This window comes from Zingiber officinale, chromosome 8A (genome assembly GCF_018446385.1).
Source record: "Zingiber officinale cultivar Zhangliang chromosome 8A, Zo_v1.1, whole genome shotgun sequence".
Taxonomy (NCBI): domain Eukaryota; kingdom Viridiplantae; phylum Streptophyta; class Magnoliopsida; order Zingiberales; family Zingiberaceae; genus Zingiber; species Zingiber officinale.
Window position 1 is genome coordinate 73,448,799 of NC_056000.1, and position 11,650 is coordinate 73,460,448.

Sequence of the window (11,650 nt, forward strand, 5' to 3'; positions counted from 1 at the left end):
ACACAATTTGGTCTTTTGGTACTTGATGCTTGGTAAGCCTCGCACTAAACCTTTGTTGACCAGCTTCCGGATATTCTTCATGTTCACATGAGCCAACCTCCTATGCCAAAGCCACGATTCTTCTTCTTTTGACATGAAACACTTAGCAAGAGCATTAGTAGCACTTTTAAAAGAAACTTGATAAATGTTATCTACTCTTGTGCCTACTAGTACCGTGTCAAGTGTGTCAATGTTTTTGACTAGACATTGACTTGAATGAAATTCAATTGTGTAACCCGTATCACACAATTGACTGACACTTAGAAGATTAAAAGTCATCCCCTTGACTAGAAGGACATTCTTGATTTGGAGGCATTCGGATATATGAATGTCTCCAACTCCTATAACCTTAAGACTACCATTATTACCAAAAGACACATTACCTCTATTTTTATTTTGAATGGTAGAAAATAGTGACTTGTCCCCGGTCATGTGCTTGGAGCATCCACTATCAACAAACCAAGTTGATAGACGCTCCCCCTTTACCAATGCCTACAAGACACGAAAGATAGATGTTTTAGGTACCCAAATCTTGGGACCTAATGCATCTACAATGAAGGACTTAGGCACCCATGCCTTTGTTACCTTCTTCCTAGTCTCATGAACCCTAGAAACATGCGATCTATGAAATTGGGTTCTTGACACTAAAGAAATAAAACTAGACTCCTTAGGTTGGTATCCTAGTCCAGCCTTGTTGTAGACCGCCCTTTGGGCATTTAGAATCATGTCTAGGGTCTTAGAGCTAGTTGAGAATTTCTCAAGCATTTTCTTGAGTTTCTCAACCTCACCCTTCAAGGCCTTGTTCTCATCTTCAAGGAGCTCTAGATGTAGGTCATCAACCTCATATTCCCTAAGAGCTCTCAAGTTCTCTACTTCTTCTTTTAATGATTTATTTTCTGTTTTTGATTTTTTAAGCAAGGTAGACAAATGTGTAATAGTCTTATAACATTTTTCTAAGTGTGAAGATGTTACCTCTTCATCATCCGAAGATGATGAAGCCGCGGTTGAAGTGCTTGAGTCATCACTCTCGGACTCGGACTCCTCCCTTGCCATGAGTGCCAATTGCCGAGTACTCTTCTCCTTCTTCTCTTCCTCCTCCGATGAGCTTGAGGAAGATTCATCCCAAGTGGCCTTGAGAGCTTTCTTCTTCTTGGCTCTTTCCTCCTTCTTCTTGGCCCGTTCCTCCTTCTTGAGTTTTGGACACTCACTCCGGTAGTGGCCTTTCTTGCTACACTCATAACATGTAACATTAGACTTATCAATATTTTGATCTACCGTCTTACCTTTGTATCTCCTTCTTCTTCTCATAATCCTTCTCACAAAATTTGCCATCTCGCTTGATGATGATCCACCTTCATCATCGGACTCGGTGGAGGATGAAGATGAAAGAATCTCTTTCTCCTTCTTCTTTCCTTTCTTTCTTCTCCCATCCTTGCTCTTTTCTCCTGCAACCAAAGCTATACCTTTCTCCTTTTGACCTTTGTTAGCAAGTTCATGAAGTTCCATTTCACAAAAGAATTCATCTAACTTTACAATGGAAAGATCCTTGGAAACCTTGTAGGCATCTACCATAGATGACCACAAGGAATTCCTTGGAAAGGATTTAAGAGCGTACCTTACTAGATCGCGATTCTCCACGCGTTCATCTACGGAATGTAGACCATTGATGATTTCCTTGAACCTCCCATGTAGTTCACTTACTGTTTCGTTTTCCTTCATGGTGAGATTTTGTAGTTGATTCAAGAATAGATCCCTCTTGGCTATCCGAGAGTCACGAGTTCCTTCTTGGAGCTCGATAAGCTTGTTCCATAAATCTTTTGCACTCGAGAATGGACCTACCTTGACGAGTTGGTCCTTGGCAATCCCACATTGTAAAGTGACTACCGCCTTGGCATTGGCTTGCCCTTTACGAGTTTGTTCAGTAGACCACCTTGATGAATCGAGTTCCTTACCTTCTTCGTCCTTCGGTGGTGTGAATCCTTCCTTGACCGAGAACCACATGGAGATATCAGTCTTGAGGTAATACTCCATGCGGCTCTTCCAATACTGGAAATCTGCTCCATCGAAGAAGGGTGGTCTGTTGGTGCTGAATCCTTCCTTCATGGCCATCTTCTTGCTCCTTAGGATGTTAGTCCAGTTGAAAGAGCACCAGGCTCTGATACCACTTGTTAGGATCTTAGATGGCTAGAGGGGGGGTGAATAGCCCCTTAAAAAACTTTAACAAAGATGTCTACAAAAAACTTGTTAGCACAGCGGAAATAGGAAACTAAAACGAAAGGAAACAAACACACTAACACACAGATTTACGAGGTTCGGGGATAACTTGCCCCTACTCCTCGGCGTGTCCGTAAGGTGGACGACTCCTTGATCTTCGGTAGATCGCACCCCGGTAAAATTCCGGCTAAAGATCCTCCTTCTCGGTGGAGTAACCTCTCCACAAAGTCTCAAGAAAAATATATGTTAAAGCACGAGACTTACAGAGCTCGGTGGCAAAGAAGAATGAACGAATGCTTACAACCACGCGAGGATCAGTGGAAACAGGAACTCACAAATCACAGTTTCTCACCCGAGAGCTCAAGAACAAAGCACACCTCAACGATCAACAGTTTCTATCACTTTCTCTTACTTGCTTGTTTTTCTTTTCTCTCGTTGTTTACTGCTTCTTAAACCCCTGTTCTCCGCTGTCACGGATCGTGGTGAATCTGCACAAAATCATCGCTGCAGCCAATCCTCTTCCTGGTCCTCTGAACTCACACCAATGAAATCACAGCCTTCACTGGTGTCTTCTGAGCTCGAATCAATCACCAAGAGTCAAGCGGATCGCAGCCAGATCTCACCAGTAGCCGTTGTTGCCTCAAATGCACCATGCGCCGCGAATCACAGCAGAAAGTTCATTTGTCGTATTCCTCTTATGAACTCAATTTGAAATTATGCTTGGAATGGTACCTGTAATCCTGCAAACTCAAAAGCTAACAGCACAGAGGGTTATATCACATAAATAAGGCAAAACAAATGCAGTGGAGGAATCGCAGAAACAACGAACAAAACAGCTTGTGTGTGGATCGGTCCACAGCTTGTCTGATCGGTCGTGGAGACCGATCAGACGGCAGGTGGATCGGTCGGCAGACTGATCCCCTGCCTTCTTCTCTTCGCACTACCATCTCCTGATCGGTCTCCAAGACCGATCAGTTTGCACTCAGTGTGCTACTGAGTGTTCCCTGATCGGTCTACAGACCGATCAGATTACACTCAGTATGCTACTGAGTGTTTCCTGATCGGTCTGGTGACCGATCAGGAAACTTAGTTTCACTGGATCGGTCTGCCGACCGATCCACTGTCTCATGTACCACTGGATCGGTCTGCCGACCGATCCAATGCACCATAGAATTTTCACTTAGTCCCTCTCTGACATAATCTGGAGAACAAACTACCAAGCCCTCTTCGACTTCGTCCGGTCTAGAGAACGAGCTACCGAGCCCTCTCTGACCTAGTCCGGAGAACGAGCTACCGAGCCCTCTCCGACTCCGTCAGATCCAGAGAACGAGCTACCGAGCCCTCTCTGACCTAGTCCGGAGAACGAGCTACCGAGCCCTCTCCGACTTCGTCTGGTCCAGAGAACGAGCTACCAAGCCCTCTCCGACTTCGCGTGCCAAGTTTCCAACTTGGACTTTTCCCTTCCACTCGATCAACCTTGATCATTAATTAAAACGAGTTTAATTAACATCTGATACAAACTTAAATCCGTGTCAAACATCAAAACAACAGCCAGGTCAGACTGTATCAACAGAGAGTCTCCAAGCCAAAGAATAAGAGTTGTATCTCATGAAGCCCCCTCACCCCTTCTTTTATATTGCTTGCCCAAGGCAAATAAGGAAAAACTTTTTACAAAAAATAAAATCATCCAAGAGTTTTTCCTTTTCCCTTTTAATTTTTCCTTTTCTTTCCTCTTGATTGAATCAATCACCAATTTTGATTTTGTGATGATTTTATTTATTTTATTATGGTCGGCCACTTGCCTGAGCACCAAGCAAGGTGGCCGGCCACCTCATCAAGAGGAATAAGGAAATATATTTTTTTAAAAAAAATTTACAAGAAGTAATCCTCTTATAAAATTTACAAGCTCTCTTTCCTAAAGTAGGAGTTAAAAAAGGAAAGTTTCTAAAAATTAAAATCATGTTTTAAAATTTAAAAACTCTCTTATAAAATTTCCTTTTTTAACATGATGATAGAAAATTTTAATTTTAAAATTTATCTTCCTTTTTTTTCTTAAACCATGAGGATGGTTAAAAAAAGAAAGTTTTAAAACTTTTAAAACTCTCTATTAAAACATGTGGCCTAATTCAAATAAGGAAAGTTTTGAAAATTAAAATCTCTCTTTTAAAACTTATGGTTTTCTACAAAGAGAAGATTTTAAAAATTCAAAACAACCCTCCTATTTGAATTATTCTTGGCCGGCCCCTACAAGCTTGGTCACCAAGCAATAGGGTCAGCCCCTACAAGAGGATGTGGCCTGCCATTGCTTGGTCACCAAGCAATGGTCCGACCCCCTTCTTGGACACCAAGAAGAGCCTTACATTTGGATGGACTTGAGGCTATATTGAGGCTATGACAGGGACCTAGAGGAGAAATTATTTTTGGCCTTCCGATGAGCTTGAGTATCCCGTGTTCGCCTCGAACACACAACTCAAGTTCATCGATAATAACTCATTCCACTAGAGAGTTATTATCGCACTACTGTACCAATCCCAAATTATATTATGGGCTCCTTCTTATTATGAGTGTGTTAGTCTCCCTGGGTTTAAGATAACAAATGTCCACTAATTAAGTAAGTTACTGACAACTCTCTTAATTAATATCTAGCTCCAAAAGTAGTACCACTCAACCTCATTGTCATGTCGGACTAAGTCCACCTGCAAGGTTTAACATGGCAATCCTTATGAGCTCCTCTTGGGGACATTCTCAACCTAGATAACTAAGACACATATTTCTTCTATAATCAACAACACACACTATAAGTAATATCATTTCCCAACTTATCGGGCATATTGATTTATCGAGCTAAACCTCACCCTTTGATAAGTCAAAGAAATAAATATTAAATATATGTGCTTGTTATTATATTAGGATTAATAGCATACACTTCCATAATAACTAAGGTCTAGTTCTTTTACTAAGTCAGTACAAAAAGAACTTACCTAAATGGTTCTACTCAATACACTTAAAGTGTATCAGTGTAATTTATTAGTCAAGATAAACTAATACTTAATTACACTACAACTATTCTGATGGTTTGTTCCTTTCCATCTTAGTCGTGAGCAACTGTTTATAATTTATAGAGAATCGACAACATGATCTTCTGAGTGTGACACCACACTCCATGTTATCTACTATATAAATTAATTGAACAATTACATTTAACAAATAAATGCAGATATTTGACCAATGTGATTCTTTTATTTCAAAATAAATGTTTACAAAAGCTAGGCTTTTAGTATACACTCCAACAGTTTGCCCTCTAGGAAAGAGAGAGAATGAAGGAAACCTTCATTCATGCTTTGGCATGAAGGGAAGTTGAGGCTATGGGATTAGCCTAACTTAAAGGTATTATCAAACATCAAAAAGAGGGAGATTGTTGGTGCAATATCTCCTGGGTCAAGGTTGAGCAAGTTGACTAAGCTTAAGTTGGCTCAAGCTTGAATTGGCTCAAGCTTGAGTCTTAATATTTGAGTTTCGATGTTTGACAATATATGGAGATTGCAGATGCAATCATCCAATTAGGGAGATTGTTGATGTAATTCCCCTCTGGTCAAGGGATGACCAGTTTGATGTGAAGAAGAGGCAAGTAGGTCAAGGTTGACCGGATATTTGACCAGAAAAGTCCTATTAGAGGTTAGACAGTTGAGAAATCCTGGTGATAAAAGCTAGGTGAAAGTGATAGTGAGTGAAGCTAGGTTGATGAAAAGTCCTGATGAGTGAAGCCAGACATGTGGAAATCCAGGTGGGTCATGGAGGACCGGACACCTGGTGTTGGGAAGTCCAAGTAGGTTAAAGGAGTGACCGGATACTTGACACAAGGAAATCCAGATGAGTCAAGGCTGATAGGACATATGGTGGAGAAAAGTCTAAGTGATCATGGAGGACCGGACACTTGGCAAGAGACAGTAAGTCAAAGTGGGTCAAGGTTGACCGGGCACTTGACACGAGGAGAAAAATCCAAATGGGTCAAAGGATTGACCAAACACTTGGTGAAGAAGTCCCAGCAGGTCAAGGTTAATCGGATGTTAGGCACGAGGAGTCCGAACAGGTTAAGGTTGACCGGATGTTGGATTTGGGAGCCCTAGACTTGACTCAGGCGAGCTAATGTTGGGCACCGCCAATCGATCCGATTGATTGGGCATTGCCAATCGATCCGATCGATTGGAACTGAGATTATCGCAAGGAAGCAAGCGCACAAGAGCACGCTGAATCGATCGGGTGATCGATTCAAGCCTCCCCAATTGATTATCCGATCGATTGGGTTATGACTGTTGCATAGGTTGTAGGTTTTGGATGGTTGGGATCTGACGTGGCAATCGATTGAGAGCAAGACCAATCGATTGGGAGCTCTAGAAGCGCCAAGTATAAAGTTGTTGCACACCTTCTTCTTCACAAGAGAGTTCTCCCGATCTTCACACGACTTCTCCGACTACTCTCTGCTAGTTCTTGGAAGCTCTTGGAGACAAGTGTTGTTGCACTTCTAAAGTTCAAGAGGTATCTACAAGTAACAAGAGAGTAAGAAGAAGGTTTTCATTTACATTCTTTGTATTTTTCTTCTTGCATTGAGTTGTATGCTTGTGTGAGTACTGTAAGCGGTTTCTCCACCTCTGGTAGTACCAAGAAGGAGTTTCTTTCTTAGTGGAGAGTACTCATGTGTGTGGATCCTTGGATTAGTCACCTCTTCTTCAGGTGAATACCAAGTAAATCCTTTGTGTTAGCATTGTAAATGTGTTTCGTGTTTCATTCCGCTGCATATCATCATCACGAAGTAAGACAACGAGTGTCATGAGCTATTCACCCCCCTCTAGCTACAAATCGATCTTAACATAGTTCTTAGACCTGAAGTCACTACAGTTCTCTACATAAGGAGTTGTGTACTTTGGTATCGACAAACGTCACCTATAACAAGGTAGACTATAAAGTTGATCACTAGATATACAATAAGTTATGTGGAGGGATTTGAGTAATGTACATGAGATCTATCCCTTTCATATGACGAAAGTGATATCTGTGGACCCCTTGATTAGTAGGACACAAGAATACATGGTCATGCTTAAATGAGTCAATATGAGACATTGAGTTTATTTGTTTGAGTGTGTCTACTTAGAGATAAAGAAAATATAAATATTGATAAGACGATGACACGGTCTATGTCTTATTAATCAATCTAGATATCAAGGATAGAATGATTGAATCATATAAGATAATAGACACGGAAAGGTTAAGTCGGGTCTCGATATTTTCGTCATTTGGGTAGCAATGATGTATTTCTAGATGTCACTCATCGCTTATGTATCTAAAATGTTAATTTAGATACATTACCAACATTACGAGAGTCTATTGGATCACACATAAAGAATATGTTGATTTAGAGATGGGTGTATTTTAGTTTGACTAAAATACTATGGACCTTAAGAATAATGGTTTAATCCAAAATATTGGTGTCATCTTTATGGTGATTGGCACTAGTGCTAGTGGGAGATTGTTAGTATTAGCCCTAAAAGTCAATTATGGGATGATTAGGCTTTTTGGGTTACTTGTTGAGTTAGACTCAAATGAATCCACTCATTGGATTGAGTTCAATCCGAATTAGACGTATTGGATTAATGGGTTAGACTTATTGGGTTATTGGATTAATGGTTAATCTAATATAATAATCCAACCCATTAAAAGGAATACAAAGAGATAAAACCCTTGGTATTCATTGGATCAATATAAATAGGTTTTTTGATTGAATTTTTCAGATGATGAAAAAGTGACTCTTCATCTTCTCCTCCTTCCTCCTTTTCTTCCTCTTGCCCGAATTGTTGCTCTTGGTCGAACCATCCTTGTGGTTGCTAGCACAACCTTGGTTGATTTTATTCTTCACTTCTTGAGTTTGTGAGACGGACAGAAGGCGTTTTTGTATGGATTTCTTAGAGGCATGAACACTTGATCTTGCTGAGATCTGTATTTAAAGAAAAGTTACTACTGGGATTACGAAAGACACGCAACAAAGGTATAACTCCCTCTCATCAAACTTAGTATATGTAGTTTTTCTCCTTCGCATGGATCTTCTAGAAGGATCTAGTTAGTTTTTTTGTTATGCTTTTTATATATTTAGTGCTCTAGATCCTAACATGTCCAACACCCGTGTCCTCCAAACGGGCACTACCTGACCTTGTGACGCCGAGCGGACCGATTGTTGCATCGTCGATTTCCTTTTTACCATATTCATTGACCGACCCACTAAGGCTCCGCTCTAAAATATACTCCACGCCCCAATCAAAATCCAAGTCCAAGTCCATCTCACAAGGGTTTGGGTGAAAGAAAGTCAGCGCCACCCTCGGACTACCTTCTCATGAGAGGCTTTGCATTAACCCCCCAGTCTCACTCTCCCCCAGCATCTGATAAAAATACAAAGTCCACTAGCTCATACTTGGGCGGGCTCCTGGGCACACATGGACAAACGCTCCCGTGAGAAGCTAACCGATCACTTCTCTCAGGATGTCACAGGGTTAACTTTTCTTAACTATCACATTTTCCTTTTTCTTGTGTGCCTCACTTTACTTTGTATTTGTTAGGATGTATACTAAAAGCCTAGCTTTTGGTATAAACATTTATCCAGAAATAAGAATCACATTGGATGTAGTTGTTCAATTAATTTATATTGTAAATAACATGGTGTGTGGAGTCACACACAGAGGATCATGTTATCAGTATCTTATAAATTATAAACAGTAGCTCACGACCAAGATGGAAAGGAACAAACCATTGGAAGGTCGTAGTGTAATTAGGTATTAGTTTATCTTAACTATATAATTACACTAGTACACTTAGAGTGTATTGAGTAGGACCATTAGAAGTCGTTTCCTTGTATACTGACTTTATAAAGGAACAAAGACCTCAGTTATTATGGAAGTATGTGCTCTTAATCCTAATATAATAACAAACACATATATTTGATATTTATTTCTTTAATTTATCAATGGGTGAGATTTAGTTCGATAAATCAATAAGCCCGATAAGTTGGGAAATGATGTTACTTATAGTGTGACTTGTTGATTATAGAAGGAAACTGTGTCCTAGTAATCTAGGTTGATAATGCCCCCAAGAGGATCTCATAAAAATTGCCATGTTAAACCCTGCAGGTGGACTTAGTCCGACATGATGATAAGGTTGAGTGGTACTACTCTTAGACTAAGATATTAATTAAATGAGTTGTCAGTAACTCACTTAATTAGTGGACATTCGATATCTTAAACACAGGGAGACTAACACACTCATAATAAGAAGGAGCCCAAAAATGTAATTTGGAATTGGTGCGGTAGTTCAATAATAATTCTTTAGTGGTATGAATTATTATTGATGAAGTTAAGTTGTGTGTTCGGGGCGAACACGGGAAGCTTAATTTCATCGGGAGATCAAAACTAATTCCTCCTCTCGGTCCCTATCGTAGCCTCTTATATATAGAGATTTATACGCACCATATACTCACCATCTTACCCACTTTTGGTGGCCGGCCAAGCTAGCTTGGAACCCAAGCTAGGGCCGGCCAAGACCCAAAGGTTGAGCCAAGTTAATTGGCCGGCCATAGCTTGGAGCCCAAGCTTGATTGGCCGGCCATATTAAAAGGGAATTTATTTTTAATTAAAATTATTTCTTATGTGGATATCATGGTTTTAAAAGAGAGTTTAAAATTTAAATCTTTCCTTTTATAGCTTTCTACAAAAGATTAAGAAAAGATTTGAAATCTTTCCTTATTTGTTGATTGAAAGGAAATTTTAATTTTGAGAAAACTTTCCTTTTTAACCATGTTCATGAATTAAAAGAAAGTTTAAAAATTAAATATTCTCTTTTATTAATTTCTACAAAATATTAAGAAAAGATTTGATATCTTTCCTTATTTGTAGATTGAAGGGAGATTTTAATTTTTAGAGATAACTTTCCTTTTTGAAAATTATCCACATGTTTAAAAGAAAGATTTTAATTTATAAAATTTCCTTTAACTAACCAATCATGAAGGGATAAAATTATTGAAGAAATTTTATAAATTTCTGAAAACAAATTAGGAAGTTTTAATTCTTGTTTAATTAAAACTCTCCTTGTTTTGGGGAAATAAGTGGCCGGCCAAAATTATTGAAATAAGGAAATTGATTTTTAATCAATTAATTTTTCTTTTTCATGGCAAAAGAATTAAGGAAGTTTTTAATTAAATTTCCTTATTTGCCAAGACCAAGGAATATAAAAGAGGAGGTAGAGGTACCTTCAAAAGGGACGACTCTATTATTCTTTTCCTTCCTCTCTTCCTTGGTGTGGTGGCCGACCTCTTCCTCTTCTCTCTTCTCCTTCTTGTGGCCGAACTATCTTGTTCTCTTGGAGTCCTTGTGGTGGCCGGATCTAGCTTGGAGAAAAGGAGAGAAAGGAGGCTTCGTTCTTGCATCCCTTGGAGCTTAGTGGTGGTGGCCGAACCTCATCCTCTCTTGGAGTCTTGTGGTGGCCGAACCTTGCAAAGAAGAAGAAGGTGCTTGGTGGTTCTCATCTCGGAAGATCGTTGCCCACACAACGTCCGAGGTTAGTAGAGGAATACGGTAGAAGATCAAGAGGTCGTTAAAGTTTACAAAGAAAGGTATTACTAGTATTTATTTTCCGCATCATATTAGTTTATTTCTTTGTAAGAATTCCAAACACAAGAGGCTAGATATTCTAGGTTTCGAATTTATGTTTCGAATCGTGTTCTTTTGTTTTATTTTTCGAACTTGTGCTTCAATTGTTCCTTTTGGTTAACCTAAAGTTATTTAAGGAAATTAAGTATTAGCTTTCCTTAAAAGGTTTTGTCTAGGCGGTGGTGGTTGCTCCAATATCCAAGAAGGCCATGTGCCTCGCCATGCAGTCCTGGAAGCCAATTTTGGAAATTAATATTTAATGGAATTAATAACATGGGTGGATTTGGATCGATTGTGTTAAGTTCCGCGGGAGATCCAAATCTAAACCTAAAGGAACATATAAGTTAAACTTAGTATCAAACGTGTTAAGTTCCGCAGGCGATACAAGTTTAATTTAAAAGAACACATGGTAGCTAGGAAAGGTTCAGACCTTGTACAAAATTTTTGTACAGAGGAACCGGTACGGTCTTCCTAGGACTAACCAACAGTATTTGCTTTGTCAATTCTAGGTGACTAGCCTATCTCTCTGCCAAAAGATGGCAGAGTTGTCACAATTATCATACCCCTGAAGGACTTGGTAGGAGGAGCAGGAACCTCTCAGGCCTCCTCTGAGCAACTCCAAACCGAGGTGGCTCACCTGAAGAAGGAGTTAGAAAGCCAAGTCAAGCTACTACTAAGAGCCTAGCAAGCTCTTATTGAGGATAAGGATA